A 17,020-nucleotide genomic window follows, 5' to 3' on the forward strand; every position below is an offset into this window, starting at 1 on the left:
GTTTCTTGAAAGGAGTGAAGCATCTTCGTCCTCCCTTGCATTTACCGGTGCCCTTGGGGAGTCTTAATCTAGTTTTGGATTTTTTTAATGGATCCTACTTTTCAACTGATGCGTAACCTTTCCTTGAGTTTACTGACCTTGAAAATGGTGTTTCTAGTGGCAATTTGTTCTGTGCTTCGAGTATCCAAACTGCAGGCCTTGTCTTGCCAGGAGCCATTTCTATAAGTAACTCCAGGGACAATACAGCTGCATACTGTTCCTTCCTTTTTTCCAAAAGTGGTCTCAGATTTTCCCTTGGATCAGTCCATTTTCCTGCCTTCTCTGGACAGGGAAGGAGATACAGAGGAATATCGTCTGTTACGTCCTTTGGATGTCAAGAGGTATATCTTGAGGTATTTGGAGGATTCTAAACCTCTCAGGAAGATGGATTGCCTGTTTGTTCTTCATGGTGGAAGTAAATAGGGTGAGCCAGCGTCGCAGGCTACAATAATAGCCTGCTGGATTAAGGAGGTAGTCATGGCCGCATATGTGGATGCTGAACATCCATTACCTAGTCAGGATAGGGCTCAGGCAGTCATGAGCGGAGATTAGATTGTTGTCCCCCCATCAACATTTTATGAGCTGTGACGTGGTCCTCTTTACACACCTTTTCCAGGCATTATCACCTGGATGTGCAGGCCTGGCAAGTCAAACCTTTTTACATGTGGTTTTGAGTGGACTGCAGGCTGTCTCCCGCCCTGTTCGGGAATAGCTTTGGTACATCTCACTGGTTCTGGATTCACCTGCTTGAACACTAAGAAAGGAGAAATTACTACTTACCTGATAATTTCCTTTTCTTTAGTACAGACAGGTGAATCCACCTTCCCACCCTGGCTGCCTAATGGTTGTACAATGGTCCTCCTGTGTAGCTGCGTGTTCCAGGGAGTACTGGTAAGTGTCAATCCACTCTCTAGACTAGTGTTATTGTACTCCTTGTCTGCGCTCAGTGGCTGCCTGTTAGCTGAGTGCTGGAGTGGTTGTCTGTTAATAATCAAGTTTTTGTAAGTTTGTCCACAGTTGGCTTTTACAGAGAATACTGGCGGGCTGATGTCACTGCAGGGGTATATATACCATGATGTCAGCTTTGCTCCATCTCCATCTGCTGGTAGAGATGCATAATCCACTGGTTCTGGATTCACCTGCTTGTATTAAAGAAAATAAATTATCAGGGTAAGTAGTAATTTCTCCATCTTCCTCAGTGAATACCGAAGCAAAGAATTCATTTAGTCTCTCTGCTATGGTTTTGTCATCCCTAAGTTCTCCTTTTACCCCTTGATCATCTAATGGTCCAACCTACTCTCTTGCAGGCTTTTTACCTCGAATGTACCTGAAAAAGTTTTTATTATGAGTTTTTGCTTCCATGGCAAGTTCTTTTCAAATTCTCTCTCTGCCTTCAGTATGAATGCTTTACATCTGACTTGACAGTGCATATGCTTTTTCCTGTTTTCTTCATTTGGATCCTTTTCCATTTTTTTGAAAGATGTACTTTTAGATATTATAGCCTCTCTCTCCTCACATTTTAATCATGCTGGTAGTCGTTTAACCTTCCTTTCACATTTTGTAATGTGTAGAATACATCTGGCCTGGGCTTCCAAGATGATATTTTTAAACAATATCCATGCCTGAGCTAAATTCTTAACCTTTGCAGTTGCTCCTTTCAGTTTTCCTAACCATTTTCCTCATTTTAGCATAGTCACCTTTTTGAAATTTAAATGCTATCAGAGTAGTTTTTCTTTTTTGCGCTTCCTCCAGCTATTAAGTCAAATTTGATTCTGTTGTAATCACTATTGCCAAGTGGCTCCAACACTGTTAACCTCTTGCACCAAATCCTGTGTTCCACTAAAGACTAAGTCTAAAATAGTTTCTCCTGAGCAGTGGGGGGCAAGATGGCCGCCGAGGCGTAAGACCGCAAGAGACACCAGAGGGAAGGCTGCCAAAATTTTTCCTTTTTCTTTAATTTCCAGCTAAATTTAAAATGCCACATACCAAACGTAAAGGTCGCCTAAGAGGTGAGAATATTAGCTCACCATTAGAAGACCCTCGACAGCCACCGATCTCCGGATTCTTCGCGTGGGCTCTACCGACAATTCAGGAGAGCTTGGTCGCTGGAGGAATGGCTTTGTTGCATGAGCCGTCTCCCTTGACCCTGGATACGACCTTAAGCCCCAGATCACCACGCAAACCCACTCACCCCAGAGACATAGCGATACCTAGCCCTGCCTCGGTAGAGGCAGGAGCAACCATGGTAATGGCCTAGGAAGGAACCTCCGAAGACGGACGGATAGGAGCCATGAGTGCCAGCGTAATACAACAGCTGGAGGAAGTAAGCCCAGGAGGGAGGAATGGTGAAACCTGCAATGGCTTCCTCACCGCTTGTATCAGAGATTGCTGACCCTTCAACGATTCCAGGTATGGGGCTGAGCGGGGAAACTGTGGAGGATGAGGGGGTGAAACAGCTGAAGATGCTCTCAGCTTCTCCATTAACAGTAAGACCTGATGCAATTTCCTTGGAAGGGATTTGGACAATGCTATGTAAAATAGAGAGTTCAATTAAAAGTCTCTCTGTGGCAACAGTCGAAATTAAAAATCAGACGATTAAAAATAATAACTTAATAACAAGTTTTACAAGTAAAATGGAAGATATGGACAGACGAATAAAAACAATTGAAAATAAGTAAATTAAGTTGATTGAATCCAAAAGTGTTACTGCTAAAAGGTTAGAAGCTGTGGAAAATGCTTTAAGAGCTCATAACCTTCGGATCTCGAACTTTCCTATTATAAGATCAATCTCCCCGTTGGAGTTGTTCAAATTATAGATGAAGCAAGTTATGAAGATCCCGGAGACAGCATTACCAATAGTAGTTAAAGCCTTTTATTTACAGCAAAGTGCACAAAGTGAAGAACAAGAACATCCTTTGGATTTAACTAATATATTAGAAATGTCGTCAGAATGTGAGGTCAATTTGAGGAAACCTTTACTCGTGTCCTTTGCTTTTCTTTCAGAAAGAAATCATGTAATGCTTCTGTTTTTTAGAAACTGACAAATTTCTTTTTATGGTAATCCTGTATGGATATTTCCTGATGTTATTAAATCAACTCAGACACATAGAAAGGAATTTCTGAGGATGAGACCTGAGGTCTTGAAATTGGGTGCTAAGTTTATCTTAAAATACCCTTCAAGGCATGCATCAAATACCTAAATGTAAATTACATGTTTTTTGAACTGGAGCAACTCAGAACATTCTTGGCAGTACGAACCCCTATTATAAGTACCACAGGCCTGATGTAAAATAGTATAAGAAGTGGTAGCATACCCGGCGACCTATCATGTCAATTTGCTTATTATACATATATATATATATTGATGAATGTGTGCTCCTTTCTGCCCCCTAATTGCTATTATATTTTTCTTATAATTTAAATGTCTATAACTAAATGGATTTGAGAATGTATTTACCTTTTGGTTAAAAATCTTTTTCTTTTTTTATGACATTGAATTTGCTGTACAGGAGTTTTTCCTGGTAAAATTAAAAAAAAAAAATTGAAAATAAAGAATTAAAAAAATAAAATAAAATAGTTTCCCCTCTTGTTGTTCTTGTACTAGCTGCTTCATGAAACAGTCATTTATTTCATCTAGGAACTTTACTTCTCTAGAATGTCTTGATGTAACATTCACCCAGTCAATACTGGGGTAATTGAAATACCCATTATTACTGTGCTGCTGATTTTGTCAGCTTCCTTAATTTTCTTTAGCATTTCATTGTATGTTAGTTCATTCTGGCCAGATGGTTGGTATTACACCCCCACTACTATTTTATTCCCTTTTTTACCTGAATTTCTATCCATAAAGATTCAACATTCCTGCAGAACTTTTATCCTGTTTGATTCAATGCGTTCTTTAACGTAGAGTGTCACCCCTCCATCAATTTAATCCATCCTATCATTTTGATATAATTTGTACCCTGGTATTACAGTCCCATTGGTGATCCTACTTCCACCAGGTCTCTGAGACACCAATTATATCTACCTCTTTATCCAGTGCTATGCACTCTAACTCTTCCATCTTATTTTTTAGACTTCTAGCATTTGAATACAGACAAAATATGAAAATGTTATCATAGAAAGGTGGTGGCAGAAAATGACCATATGGCCTCTCTGTTCTGCCTATCTGCCCAACTAATTTAGCTTTACAATTCCCATCATTCCCTCAGAAATCTCCTATGTTTATCTCATACTTTCTTGAATTCAGATATTGTTTTGTCTCCACCACCTCTACTAGGAGGCTATTCTATACATCCACTGCCTTCATTGTAAAAAAAATATATATTTCCTAGGATTTCTCCTGAGCCTATCCCCTTTCACCCTCATTCCATGAACCCCTTCATTCCAAACCCTTTTTCCTTTGAAAGAGGGGCTCCTTTTGCTCATGGAAACCTTGGAGATATTTAAATGTTTATATCATATCTCCCCTATCTTGCCTTTCTTCCAGGCTGTACATGTTTAGATCTGTCCCCATATGCTTTAGAATGTAGACCACTGACCATTTTAGTAGCCACCATACAGACCAACTCCAACAGGTTTATATTCTTTTGAAGGCTTGGTCTCCAGAATTGTACACAGTATTTCAAATGAGGTCTGATCAGGAACCTATACAGAGATAATATTACCTCTCTCTTTCAGCTGACTGTTCTTCTCCCTATTCAGCCAAGCATCTTTCTGGTTTTTGCTGTCGCTTTATCCAACTGTTTGGTCAAATTAAGGTCATCAGATACAATCACCTCCAGATCCCGCTCTTCTTTTGTACTTATCAAATGTATGTAAATATAGCTCATCAATATTTGTTGTGGATCACCTGAAAACCAGGCATGTTAGGGTTCTCCGTGACTGAAATTGAGAATCTTTGCCCAAGCTAAGGGAGAGCACAAAGTTTTAGAAAGTGAGGGGCCTCTACCTGCCTTTCCAGACTAGATTCTAAATTTCCACAGCAACTTTCATCTTCCCTCCTTTTCGTTTCTCATGCATCCATCTTCTGAACATCTCGGTACCCCATCTCCCCTTCTCTATCTTTCCCCCTCACCTTCTGCTTCTCATAGCTGTCCTCGCTCTTTGTTCCCTAATAGGTGAAATCTCTCTTGATATTTCACCTATTAGCCTACCCTCCCACTTTCCTCTTCCCTCCCTCCCTGCCTCATCAGTTTGTTCAGACAGATAATACACTGTGGAAAGCAGAGGAGGACAACTTTGGGGAGTCTGCCAGCCCAGCAACACCACATGGTTTGATAATTTCCACAGATTGCACAGATTTTATTCTATCAGCTGCAAGATAGGCTTTCCTGGCAATTACCAGGCGAGCAGCTTTTGTGTTAGCAGCCACCTTCTCCCCCACTTTGATGGTAATTTTGAAACAATAGAGCTAAAGTCTGTGAGTACTTCCTACCCAGATTTTATCCCAAATTTTCAAAGCGGACTTATGCATATAAGTCCGCTTTGAAAAGTTGTGGTTTCACTAGGTATACACACAGGCATACATGCACAAAGTCACATTTGCTCTTGAGCAAGTACAACTTTGTGCATAGATCCTTTTTCCGCCCTGGGACATTTCTTGCGAATGCAGATAAAAGTGTGTGCAAACCTGCACAACTATCGACTGGAGTTTCAAAAGGCCATTTATGCGCAGAAAACCAGGTTTTATGAACATAAATACTTTTCGAAATCAGGCCCATTGTGCACCACAGCTGCAGCTGTGACTTTCATATTGTCTGATGACCTCAATTACAAATGATATCATTGGACAATGATTTTCCTATTGTCTGATGACGGTTACAAGAAGAACACAGTATGACCTTTGAATTCTGTTGTTTCTCTGCAGTAACTGAGCATTCATAAGCTGAAAGTTACAGAGCAGGTGCACAAAGGCACCTGCTCTGTAACATTCTTATCACCAGCAGGGTAGTTTAACATCATTTCTTTCTATAAAAATGATTAACAATTCACAAAGGTAACGATGACCTCTGTGTTAGCATTTTCCATATGATAATACTATCTTGCCTGGGAAATGTCAACAGTTACCTCTGTCGGCTGCTATTAGTGAATTAAAAACTGTTTATTGAAAATATTCTAAATAAACTGGTTTGCTGCTTTCGCCTGTGCTTGCTTTGTTACTAATCATCTTTAATTTAATTAATTTATAAATTTGATGGTGTGGCTTCCTTTCATTCTATTGTATACAAGCGTCTAAGTGTTTCAGCCCAGATTTACTTATTTATAAAAATTATATACCTCATAATCAGTGAAGACAATAAAAATGGTTTACAATAATACACTAATAATTTAAAATACACAAAACAAAATATAAATACCACTGCTACTGCCTCTTTGAACTTAACCCTCCAAAATACAGCTCTCAGACCCCAATTGCTTTCTCAAAGTTTATTTATTTAGACATTTTATATACCGTCGTTCCATGTAAAGATCACAAGGGTTTACAATAAATGACATTCATAGGTATAAATCAGAGAATGATGGATTACATAGGAAGTATTCATAAACAGACCTTAACATCTATTGATTCAATTCTCAAATACATATTAATTAAAGATCAGGACATGAGACATGAAGTACAAAAATAAAAAATATACATTTCACATATCATTCTGTACGTAGTACAATCTCTCATTAATTTGATTATCATGTATCAATTAGTATCTCTTGTCCTTCTTATTCTTTTAGCTCTCTACATTCTGATGTTTTAAGTTAGGTTATATGCATTTTTAAATAACCATATCTTTAGTTCACCTTTAAATCTCTTTCTGTCTGTTATCATATGTAGCATTTCAGTTAAGGAATTCCAAAGTTTTGGGCCTGCTGTGTATAGCACATGCTCTCTTACATACATCAAGTGTGTGCTCCGTATTGTTGGAACAGTCAGTAGTCCTTTATTTTGGGATCTTAGTGTTCTCTGCGGTGTGTATGATTATTAGAGATGAGCTTTGTTTTTCTGGCTCGGGTCGGGTTTCAGTTCGGGCACTTCGTGGGAAAACTTATTTTCCCACGGATCGTTTTTCGCCAAAAACGAAACTGGAACCCGAAACCAGAAAAACGAATAAAAAAAAAAACCCACGAATCGGAAAAAAAAAACGCAAATTGGGAAAAAAAACCACACCAACCCTTCACATTTACTTTCTTATAACCTCCCCACACCATCCCGATCCCTCCCCAAGACTTACTAAAAGTCCCTGGTGGTCCAGCGGGGTCGCGTGAGCGATCTCTCCCTCCATGCTGTCGGGCTGTCAGGCCTGCTATGACTCAAAATGGCGCCGATAGCCTTGCCCTTACGATGTCACAGGGGCTACTGGTGCCATTGGTCAGCCCCTGTCACATGCTCCTACCATGTGACAGGGGCTGACCAATGGCTCCCTGTGACATCGTACCCTGTGACATCGTAAGGGCAAGGCTATAGGCGCCATTTTGAGTCATAGCAGGCCTGATGGCATGGAGGGAGAGATTGCTTGCGTGACCCCGCTGGACCACCAGGGACTTGTAGTAAGTCTTGGGGAGGGATCGGGATGGTGGGGGGGTGTAAGAAAGTAAAATTGAAAGGTTGGGGTGGGGGTTTTTTTTTTTTTTTAATAAATGTGCCCCTCCCCCCGCACTATTTCTAGAGTTATTACTTTCTTGGATTCAGCAGCTTGCAGATAATGAAGCTTCAGCTAAACTGGAATCTGCAGCAACTTACCTATCAAACAGATTATTTGATATTATAGGATTAGCAGCTAAATCCATAGCCAGTGGGAGCAAGAAAAATATTGTAGCTTTGAAGTTGGGCAGCTGATACTGGATCAAAGTCATGCCTGAGTAGACTGCCTTTTAGAGGCAAACTATTATTCAGTGAAGAATTAGATCAATTAATGAAAGGATTTAGCGAGTCAAAGATCCATAGATTACCAGAAGACAAATCAAGAATGTCCTACCACCCTGTTCATGGGTATAGTCTTTTTGGCAGAGATAGGTTTCGTACAGTAAGTCATACTTCTCAACAATCCTACAAGGGCTGTTCACAATCCTTTCATGGAGCAAGGAGACCAAGTACGAATGACCCTTGGCTATCCACTTCAAACCTTCCTTCAAAATGAGAAACAGGGGATTCACTCCTTGGATTCTCTGATTGGGGCTGTCTTCAGAGATTTGCCAAGGAATGGATCCACATAACATCAGATCAATAGGTTTTGGAAATTATTTACGGTGGGTATTTCCCACAATTCTTATTCCCAGTAACAGACCACTTTATGCCATCCCTAGTGGAATCCAAATAAAAATTACAAACAGTACGGTCAACTCTACAAAGTTGCTAAAGTTACATGCAACTTGCCCAGTACCATTACAAGAACAGCACAAGGGTTATTACTCAATTTATTTCGTAATCCCCCCAAAAAGACGATTCTTTCAGACTAATACTGGATCTGAAGGGAGAGAACAGGGGTTTAGTTGTCCCTCACTTCCATATGGAAACACTCAGGTCCATAATAGTTTTCATAAGGGAAGGAGAATATCTTACATCTCTAGATCACAAAGAAGCTTATTTTTTTTATCCTGATGAAAGAAAGCATCCAAAGATATCTTTGATTTTGTGTTTTTGGAAAAAAAAATTTCAATTCAGGTCTAACAATGGCCCCAAGAATGTTCATGAAGGTCATGATAGTGATTGTGGCATTCCTATGGAAGCAAGGGGTCATGGTGCATCCATATCTTCACGTTTGATTAATCAGAGACAAGTCACATTCAGAGATTTTGGCTGCAATAGATTTTGTAGTCTCTTCACTCCAAACTTTGGGCTGTGTAATCAATTTCAAAAAGAGCCATTTAATTCCTATAAAAGAATTGGATCATTTGGGAAAAATCTTCAATACCAATGTGGGTTTGTTCTCATTAACTCCAAAAAGGATTTCATAGATTGTGACTCAAGCAACATACTTTTCACAAGAAGAAGTACTATCAGCATGGACTTACCTACAAATGCTAGGCATAGTTACCTCAATAATAGAGGTGGTACTCTGGGCAAGAGCTCACATGCATCCACTTCAGTGGGTTTTGCTATCTCGATAGAAAGCACAGTCCCAAGGATACCAAGTTTGTCTTCCATTAACAGAAGATGTAAGAGAAAGTCTAAATTGGTGGACCAATATTCAAAATCTAAAGAAGAGGACATCATTAGAAAGCCCACAATGGATGTTCATAACAACAGATGCCAGCCTAAGAGGCTGGGGGGGGCACATTGCAAGGATCACTGTACTCAGAGAACATGGACTCTGGAAGAGACCCAATTATCAAGAAATCTTTTAGAAATGAGAGCAGTAAGATTAACATTATATCATTTCAGATCTAGTCCAAGGAAAGGCAGTATGCATTTTAAGCAACAACATGACAGCAATGGCTTACATAAACATGCAGGGAGGTACGCAAAGTCGCAGTTGAGCAAAGTAGGCAGCTCTTCTCATTTTGGGGTAGATTTTATAAATCTGTGCCCGCGCATACTTTTGTTCGCGCACCAGGCGCAAGCAAGAGTACGCGGCATTTTAATAGATACGCGCGTACCCATGAAAATCTGGGGTCTGCTCGCTCAAGGCTGCCCAAAATTGGCAGCTGCGCGCGCCGAGCCGTGCAGCCTGCCTCCATTCCCTCCAAGGCCGCTCCAAAATCAGAGCGGCCTTGGAGGGAACTTTCCTTCCACTCCCCCCCCGCACCTTCCCCTCCCTTCCCCTACCAAACCCCCCCCCCCCTCCAGCCCTATCTAAACCCCCCTTACCTTTGTTGCACAAGTTACGCCTGCTCAAGGCAGGCGTAACTTGCGCGCGCCGGGCCAGCCACCGGCGCCCCATGGTCCAATCAGGGGGCTGGTCCGGAGGCCGCGGCCACGCCTCCGGAACGCCCCAGATGATGCGCCGGCCCCAACACGCCCCCCCGGAACGCCCTCGATGATGCGCCGGTCGCGATACGCCCCCCCCCCCCCACACACCCCTGACACGTCCCCCCAGGAAATCCCCGGGACTTACATGCATCCCGGGGCTTGCGCGCGCCGCCGAGCCTACTCAACATAGGCTCGGCGCGCGCAGAGGGAGTTTGGGCCAGGTTTTCGGGGGGTACGCGCGTACCCTTTTGAAAATCTGGCCCTTTGTGAGCAGAGAAAAATCTACTTCAGATTTCTGCCCTACATATTGCAGGTCAAGAGAATATCTGTTCTCAAGAATCTCAGGATTCTTGAGAACAGAGATTGTGCCACTGGGCATTTCAGAAAATAGTGTAAAGATGGGGGAAGCCTCAGGAAGACTTAATGGCCACAAGTCAAAATAGAAAGAATTCAAGATATTAAAGCCAGAGAAGGGATTATGGCTGAACAGACATAGATTCCCTAGTTCAATGTTGGCCAAAGGACTTCATGCTATACATATTTCCACCATGGCCATTGATAGGCTGAGTAATAAGAAAAATAGAGAAGGAAGGCACATATGTAATTCTTGTAGTACCAGATTGGCCAAGAAGGCTGTGGTATATAGACCATCCATTATGCCTACCATCAACACGAAGGTTTCTTCACCAAGGACTCATAGAAATAGCCAATCTCTCTCCACACTTGCTTATGAAATGGCTGCTCAGAGGGCAAATCTAGTTGGAATGGGATAACCACCTGCAGTAATTAAGACAGTTACATTCTAAAGAGTCGTCTAGTTCTCTGACCTATATGAGAGTCTGACGATGTTTTGAGGTCTATTGTAAAGAAATTAGATGCTTTCTTTGGTATTCACAGATTGAAGACATACTGTTCTTTTTGAAAAGGGGTTAGCGTTCAAAGGTGTAGTTAACAGCACTTTCATCCTTTAGAGCAAGAGTAAAAGGATCATCCTGGGCCTTTTATAAAGATATAGTATGCTTCTTAAGGGAGTCAAGTGATTACATCATCCGTATAAGCCAGAATGGAGTTTGAATTTAGTACTAACTTTATTATCCCAGGACAAGCAGGATGCTAGTCCTCACATATGGGTGATGTCACTGACGGAGCCCTATTGTGGGAAAACTTTCTGTCAACGTTTCTAGAAACTTTTGACTGGCTGAGGCCACTGAGCATGCCCAGCATGCCATGATATTCTCTGCCACAGGGGTCTCTCTTCAGTCTTCATTTTTCCACGCTGCTGCAAGCATCGCGGAGATAGGAGTCCTGTGAGTTTTCCTCACATATTCCTGACTGAAAAAGTCATTATTTTTCAAATTATCTCTCCCATAAGGGATTTCTCTCTCTCTTTTTTCCACCGGACGGTGAGAATTTGGTCTCGTTTTTACTGTATGTAAAAACTTTCTTTCTCTCAGAAATTTTCCCCCTTTTTTCATTGATGGCTGTCGGTGAAAAAATGGCTTCAGGCTTTAAAAAATGCCCGATTTGCAATCGGACTATGTCTATCACAGACCCACACCTTGAGTGTGTTCTCTCCTTAGGCGAAAAACACGATGTCTCCTCTTTCACCTTCAACTCCTTCCTTCTCCTTCGACGTCGACGAAATCGTCCCCAGCAGGAGTTTCCAAAAAAGTCTTGCTGAAAAAACATTGTCTGGAGGGATCAGGTGGTCATACATCGCCATTACTGTTGACGGCGTTGATAAGGTTGGTAATCGAACAAAGGCCCAAACATAGGCATCGACACCGACACGCACCGACACCAGCATTTACTCCCTTCCCGGGAGAACAGAGCGCAAAGCGGCAAAAAGATAAGGAAACTCCGCCACCATCAGGGCCTACAACATCGGTGGAACCCACACAACCATCGCATGAGGTATTATCCACTCCTCCACCGCCACCGCATACAGCTACTCCATCCATCCCAACTGTATTGCAGGATTTGTCCACTTTGATAAGGCAGGCAATGCTCCAGGCCCTGAAAGAAAATTTTCCGGCGACCGTGCCGATGCCAGCGATTCTGCTGATGTCGGTGATGTCACCGATGCCGGTGGCATTACCGATGCCAGTGACAACATCGATGCCACTATCGATGCCAATGTCAGTGACTTCCCTTTTACCAGTCACCATGCCGATGTCGATGACCCTGTCAGTTCCGGCACCAATGCCAATCTTCACACTTGCACTGATGCCAGGCACTAAAGCAAACACAACTATGGTGACTTCGAAGCGACCACCGAAGGCATTAGTCCCATCTTCGATCTCGAAGCCTTCACCATCGGTGTCACTCCTTCCTGGGGATCCAGGACACCCAGAGTCAGCACTACATCAAATAATAATGAAAAGATATCAGGATCTACTTGATTCTCTCCCCTCTAATCCAAGGGAAGAACATCTTGAGGAGTCATATCCTGAAGATCTATTGCCAGGACCTTCTGGCATTCCTCCACCACCTAAGACTTCAACAACTTCTCAGCAAGCCCAAGGATATGACACTTGGAGCGACACAAATTCAGAAACTTCATCTGAGGATTTTATGTCTGATCCATCTCCACCAGATCCACGAAAGAAATCTCCCCCAGAAGATTTCACAACTTTTGTCCAGGAGATGGCTGACACCATTCCTTTCAAATTAGTCACAGAGCAGGATACCAGGCAACAAACCCTGGAGGTACTTCAGTTTGTAGACCCTCCAAAACAAGTGGCAGCAATACCAGTGCATGATGTTCTCCTAGACTTGCAACATCGTATTTGGGAACATCCCTGCCCGGTGCCAGCTGTCAATAAGCGAATGGACAGTACATATTTGGTGCAGTCTGCTCCTGGTTATCAAAAGTCGCAGCTCCCTCACCACTCAGTAGTGGTGGAGTCGGCACAAAAAAGATCAAAAAGAATTAGACCACATTCATCGAATCCCCCAGGCAAAGATCACGGGTTTTTAGATTCCCTGGGTCGTAAGGTCTACCAAGGGGCCATGTTGAATTCTAGAATCTCTTCATACCAACTCTACATGACCCAATATCAAAGAGATTTGTGGAAACAAATGCAAGACTTTGTTCCATCTCTTCCATCTCAATACCAAGAAGCAGCCCAGACCATCATTCACAAGGTCTGGAGGCCGGAAAACATGATGTCCTTGCGGCCTATGACGGATTCGAGACAGCTTCCAGGATAGCTGCATCAGGAATCAGTGCCAGAAGATGGGCATGGCTTAAGGCCTCGGACCTTAGACCTGAGGTCCAAGATAAATTAGTAGATCTCCCTTGCTTAGGAGAATAACCTTTTTGGATCCAAGGTCCAGGATGCAGTGGCTCAACTAAAGGAACACACTGAAACCCTGAGACAGCTTTCCTCACTTCCACAAGATCCCCCTACGCATTCTGGACGTAGACCTCAACGAAAAGAAGCTAGAAGACCTTTTTACAGAAAAAGGAGGTACTATCCTCCTACATCTAGAGCTAGGCCTTCTAGAACTCAACAAAGACCGCAACCAAGACAGCTGAGGGCGGCTAGGCCTCAACCTGCACCGCAGACTGAGCCTGCTACTGGTTTTTGAGACCACTTCCAGAGAACACAGCCACCTCTCCAACCCTCAGCCAGACCTTCCAGTAGGAGGCCAAATATCCAAATTTTACGACAATTGGATACCAATAACATCAGACCAATGGGTACTGCCAATAATATCTCGAGGATACCAACTCAATTTCCTCTCGATTCCCACCGATTTTCCTCCGAGCCATTTCCATCTCAGCGAAAATCACATACTTCAATTGCAAGTAGAATTATCCACCTTTCTGAAAGCCAGGGCTGTAGAGCCGGTACCCCAGTCTCAGAGGGGCAGAGGATACTGTTCCTGTTATTTCCTCATTCTAAAGAAAAGACCTCAGAAATCTCAACAAATTTCTAAAGAAAGAAAAGTTCAGGATGGTTTCTCTAGGCACCATGCTTCCACTTCTTCAAACAGGAGATTGGCTTTGTTCTCTGGATCTACAAGACGCTTACGCTCACATTCCCATCTTCCCTCCTCATCGCAAGTACCTGCGCTTCATGGTGGGTCCTCAACATTTCCAATACAGAGTACTGCCATTTGGCCTTGCCTCTGCTCCCAGAGTATTCACCAAATGTCTAGCAGTAATAGCAGCACACTTGCACAAACAAAGTGTCCATGTTTTTCCATATCTAGACGACTGGCTCATCAGAAGTCAATCTCTACAAGGAGCTCTCACTTCTCTCAATCAAACAATTACTGTACTCCATTCGATGGGATTTCTCAACAATTATCAAAAGTCCCATCTTACTCCATCTCACCTGCTTCAATTCATAGGAGCAGAATTGAACACCATCCTCTCAAGGGCTTTTCTACCCAAGAACCGTGCAGTCACACTTTCCCTTTTGGAAAACTCGCTACGCTCAAAGAAACAAGCAACAGCTCATCAGTTTCTAACTTTAGTGGGCCACATGGCCTCCACAGTTCACATCACTCCTATGGCACGACTTGCCATGAGAGTCACCCAATGGACTTTACGATCACAATGGATCCAAGCCATTCAACCTCTACATTCTCCAATTCAGGTCACCCACCAGCTACATTCATCTCTACTATGGTGGGCGACCAAGGACAACCTGCGCAAGGGCCTACCCTTCCAGCAACCTGTTCCACAAATAACGTTAACTACAGATTCATCCACCCTGGGTTGGGGAGCTCACATAGACAATCTTCAAACCCAGGGGACTTGGACAAAACTCGAAGCAACATTTCAAATAAATTTCCTGGAACTTCGAGCTATACGTTATGCTCTGCATGCGTTCAAGGACTGCCTTTCACACCAGACTGTTTTGATCCAAACGGACAACACAGTAGCCATGTAGTACATCAACAAACAGAGAGGGACGGGCTCGTATCTCCTTTGTCAAGAAGCTGCACTGATTTGGGACTGGATCCTAACACACTCAATGTTTCTCCGGGCCACTTATCTGGCAGGCATTCACAATGTAGTGGCGGATCGACTCAGTCGTCAGTTCCAACCACATGAATGGTCCCTGGATCCCTCAGTAGTGACCAGGATATTTCAACGTTGGGGGCAACCAACAATTGATCTCTTTGCATCACATCTTAATCACAAAGTGGACAAATTCTGTTCTCTACACAAACAGAAAAACCAGCCAGCCAAGGATGCCTTTGCTCACCCTTGGAACTCAGGCCTACTATACATGTATCCTCCAATACCGCTCATAACCAAAACTCTAGTGAAGCTACAACAGGACAAGGGGACCATGATTCTCATAGCCCCGTATTGGCCTCGACAAGTATGGTTTCCCACATTTCTAGACCTTTCGATCAGGGATCCCATTCGCCTGGGTGTAGCTCCCACTCTCATAACTCAGTATCAGGGTCGGTTGCGCCATCCCAACCTTCAATCCCTATCCCTGACAGCATGGATGTTGAAAGCTTAATCTTACAACCACTCAATCTTTCATCCAGTGTCTCTCAAGTGCTTATAGCTTCACGTAAACCTTCCACACGAAAGAACTATTTTTCCAAATGGAAAAGATTTACTTTATGGTGCAGGCAAAAGAATATTGATCCTTTCACCTGCCCCACTACTTCTCTACTAGACTACTTATACCATCTTTCAAACTCTGGTCTCCAGAAGTCCTGTAAGAGTATATTTAAGTGCAATCTCAGCTTACCATAACAAGATGGGAGATGCACCAATATCCATACAACCTCTTGTCAGCAGGTTTATGAGAGGTTTAACTCAACTCAAACCACCAATTCGGCCGCCAGTCACAGAATGGGACCTGAATCTGGTCTTAACAAGACTCATGTGTTCTCCTTTTGAACCCATGAATTCCTGTGATGTTAAATTTCTCACATGGAAGACTATCTTCCTCATAGCCATTACATCAGCTAGAAGGGTTAGTGAGTTACAAGCACTTGTCACGTACTCACCCTACACAAAATTCCTACATGATAGAGTGGTTCTCCTTACACATCCAAAATTCCTTCCCAAGGTACCAATCCATAGTTTTACCCACATTCTTTCCACGGCCTCATTCTCACCAAGGAGAACGGGCTTTATACACCTTGGACTGTAAGCGTGCGCTAGCATTTTACTTAGACCGCACTACAGACCACAGGAAATCCACTCAACTCTTTGTATCTTATGATCCAAACAAACCGGGTAAAGCAGTTGGTAAACATACTCTGTCCAACTGGTTAGCATATTGCATACAGTTTTGCTATGAAAAAGCAGGCCTTCCTCTCCAAGGGCGAGTAAGGGCGCATTCAGTGAAAGCAATGTCAACCTCAGTAGCACACTATCGTTCAGTGCCAATCCTTGACATATGTAAAGCAGCAACATGGAGTTCTCTTCACACCTTTGCAGCTCATTACTGTTTGGACAAACAGGGACGACAAGATTCAGCCTATGGACAATCTGTCTTAAAGAACTTGTTTCCAGTTTAATCCCAACTCCTTCTACATCCAACCTGCTGTGATCTTCGGCTGACTCATTTTCAACAACAATACTTCACTGTTGCTTCACTACAAAATGACTCAGCCTCTAGCTTGCTAATCACCCATATGTGAGGACTAGCATCCTGCTTGTCCTGGGATAAAGCAAAATTGCTTACCTTGTAATAGGTGTTATCCCAGGACAGCAGGATGTAGTCCTCACAGAACCCACCCGCCACCCCGCGGAGTTGGGTAGGTTAACCTTTTATTATTTTATTTTTTCTAAAGCTTATTGCTACATACGAGACTGAAGAGAGACCCCTATGGTAGAGAATATCATGGCATGCTGGGCATGCTCAGTGGCCTCACAGGGCCAGTCAAAAGTTTCTAGAAACTTTGACAGAAAGTTTTCCCACAATAGGGCTCCGTCAGTGACGTCACCCATATGTGAGGACTACATCCTGCTGTCCTGGGATAACACCTATTACGAGGTAAGCAATTTTGCTTTATCAGAGGCCCCATTTGAATCTTTGAGCCAGGCAACCCTTAAGGATTTGTCATTGAAAACTGTCTTCTTAGTTA

General features: G+C 42.9%; 1 protein-coding gene across 4 annotated transcripts in view; it reads left to right on the forward strand.

The window, feature by feature from the left end:
• DOCK3 (dedicator of cytokinesis 3) overlaps window positions 1-17,020 on the forward strand; it is a 1,203,328-nt gene that overhangs the window by 925,053 nt on the left and 261,255 nt on the right. The gene's annotated exons all lie outside the window — the stretch shown is intronic.

Source organism: Rhinatrema bivittatum, chromosome 4 (genome assembly GCF_901001135.1).
Source record: "Rhinatrema bivittatum chromosome 4, aRhiBiv1.1, whole genome shotgun sequence".
NCBI lineage: Eukaryota > Metazoa > Chordata > Amphibia > Gymnophiona > Rhinatrematidae > Rhinatrema > Rhinatrema bivittatum.